The sequence below is a fragment of the Chionomys nivalis genome, chromosome 4 (genome assembly GCF_950005125.1).
Source record: "Chionomys nivalis chromosome 4, mChiNiv1.1, whole genome shotgun sequence".
In the NCBI taxonomy this organism is placed as follows: domain Eukaryota; kingdom Metazoa; phylum Chordata; class Mammalia; order Rodentia; family Cricetidae; genus Chionomys; species Chionomys nivalis.
In genome coordinates, this window is record NC_080089.1 from 100,501,353 (window position 1) to 100,504,631 (window position 3,279).

Consider the following 3,279-nt stretch of genomic DNA (forward strand, 5'->3'; position numbering starts at 1 on the left):
TGAGAGTGGTCTCCATAGGCTCCAATGTTTGAATGCTTGGTCCCCAGTTAAGAGAACTGTTCAGGAAAGATTAGGAGGTGTGGCCTTGCTGAAGTAGGTGTGGCCTTGTTAGAGGAGGTGTGTCACTGGGGGTGAGCATTAAGGCTTAAAAAGCCCATTCAAGGCCCCAGGGTCTCTCTCCTCCTCTCTCTCTCTCTCTCTCTCTCTCTCTCTCTCTCTCTCTCTCTCTCTCTCTCCAACTTGTAGATCAGATGAAAGTTTTCAACTACTATTTCCAGTACTATTCCTGTCTCTCTGCCTCCCTGCCTCCCTGCCTCCCTGCCTCCCTGCCTCCCTGACTCCCTCCTGTTGCCAGGCTCCCTGCCATGATGATCATGGACTAACCCTCTGAAACTGTAAGCAAGCCCCTAAATTAAATGCTTTCTCTTATAAGTTGCCTTGGTCATGGTTCCTCCTTACAGCAATACAACAGTTTCCTAATACTAAGTGTAGTCCAGAATGGTGAAGAAGGCACAGCAGCAGGCAACTGGAGCAGTAAGCTGACTGGTCACATCTGCAACCACAAATACAAAGCAGAGAGTTCAAACGGGACATGGATGAGGCTCTATAGTTAGGATATAAATCCTCAAACCCCAACCCTAGTGGCATACTTCCTCCAGCAAGGTTCCAACTTCTAAAGGCTGCATAACCTCCTCAGTCAGTACCACAAAGTGGGGACCAAGTGTTCAATACCTGAGTCCATGAGAAACAGTTCTTACTCAAATCACCACAGGTCCCCCCCCCAAAACAACACAGTTGTTTTCAGTTGGTTACCCACAAGAACAAATGATAAGAACTCCATTGTTGATGATGTTACATGCCTTGTTTGCAAGATGTGAATAAACCAAGAGGCTGGAAACCTCCTTCCTGCTAGCTTTCAAAGTGTGAAAGTTGTTATGCAGGCTAATTAAGAGATTCATGGTCTTATGAAAAAATTGAATCTACAAACTATGATATCAACATGCCAGGGAATATGCACTCACACATACAATAGTGGCACCACTGTTTCGAAGGTAACCCACCACTTTATGATTGGATTTGAGGTCTGCCACAGAGTGCACCTATCCCTAACAGTGTAAGCCTGATCAAAAACCCATGCTTCCATAGGTTGTAGGCATTGGAAAACATGACTATTGACATTTAGCTAAATAGTCGTAAAATCAAGATGCCTTCTAAATATCTGTATTTACACCCTTAGACAAAAGCTACTCTCAAGTCTAATGAGAGAAGCCTCTCTTTGCAGTGAACCATGGTAAGGGCAGCATTCACAGCTGCCCAGTGCTAAGAATAAGAGCCAGAAGAGGGCTCAGCCCTAAACTAGTCATTTCCACCATCCTCTCTAAGACTCTGGAAACATTACAGAAGAGCGATCAAAAGAATAGAAGAGCCAGAAAACAAGAAGGACAGTGAAATACCACCATCTTGACAAGACACAATCAATGTGATCATGAACTCATAGCAGCTAAAGTTACTTGCACGAGACAGACCCTTTTCTCTAGGCTCAAGAGAGGCTCATGAGCCCCTACCCCTTACTGCAAAACTGCAGGTGATTGATAGACTTTAGGTGAGAGGGAGCCACTGACTTCAGTACACACTCACTGGTGGGCCTGCCAGACTTCAATGAATAGTTCCAATCCCATGTCCATATTGTCTTGGCCAAACCCAGGGGGGACACAAACCAAACAAAAAGACATGAATCTTGGGAAGACACCGGGAGATGACTATACAGGACTAGAAAGGAGATAACAGGGAATAGAAGTAATGGCGTTATATATATGCTTGAAATTTTCCAAGAGCAAATTCCGTTAATCAAAAAGAAAGGGAATAGGCATGCCACAGAAATACAGAAAATATCCTAGGCCATGAGTCTGACAAAGGACTTATATCCAGAACATGTAATGAATTGCTACAAGTTAATAATAACAATCAATTGAAAATAGGCAAAGATACCAAAGACATTTCACAAAGGAAAATTTACAAATGACTAATATGCAAATTAAAAAGTAAAATTAAAATGTCATCTACATCATTAATTATTAAGAAACTATAAGCTAAAATCCCTGTGAAGCATCCTTACACAGCCATGGCTAAAACATATACGGCCTCTTTTTAATACATGGTATAAAATATACACACCCAACAATTCCACAACCAGACATTTACCCAAGAGAAATCCAAATTGCTGTGTACTAAACAAATTGTAATAATACTCAAGACAGTTTTACTCACAACGACCAAAAGTTTGACCCACATGTGCCTACAACTCACCTGAGAACAAATAAATTATAAAACATTCATGTAATGGAATACTACTGGTTACGAAAACCTAAAGAACTGTTTACTATATAACAACATAGTCTCAGAGACACGATACTGAGTCAAAGAAACAACAAAAAGTAACAGACTAAGTTGTGTCAGCTCTATAAATTTTAAAAAGAGACGACACTAATATAAGGTGTGATGGTTAGTGTTAATTGTCAAGTTGGCAGAATCTAGAACCACCAAAAGGATGAGTCTCTGGGCATGCCTGTTGGGGATTATCCTGACTGTATTCGTTGACAAAGGAAGATCCATCTTATCTGTGGGCAGGACTGTTCCCAGAGCAGAGGATCCTGTTCTCTGAGCAGAGGATCCTGTTCCCTGAGCAGAGGATCCTATTCCCTTAGCAGAGGATCCTGTTCCCTGAGCAGGGCATCCTGTTCCCTGAGCGGGGCATCCTGTTCCCTGAGCGGGGCATCCTGTTCTCTGAGCAGGGCATCCTGTTCTCTGAGTAGGAAATCAATCTTGACCTGTACTAGCATGAATGTATCACTTTCTGCTTGACTGGGGATGAAATGTGTCCAGCTTCCTCAAGTTTCTGACTGTGTGGCTTCCGCCATAATGGACTGTAACCTGGGACTGTGAGCTAAATGAACCCTTCCTCCCTCAAGTTGCTTTTGTCAGTATTATATCACAACAACAGGGGGGAAACCTAAGACACGAGATTTAAAAACTAAACACAAACAAAAAACTAAAATACTATCTGCCTAGAGAGCAGAAAAAGAAGGATGGACAGGGTGGACTAAGATGTCCTAGGATGGTCTGGGTGGAATAATATGTCCCCTAGGTATTGTCTTGGTGGACTGGGAATTAAGGCTTCAGTAGTGAATCTGGAGTTGACACAATTTAGTTATTAACAGCAAGGCTATACAGATAGCCTTTTGTCAAAACTTTACAGCTAAGGTTTGTTTTTCAATGTTT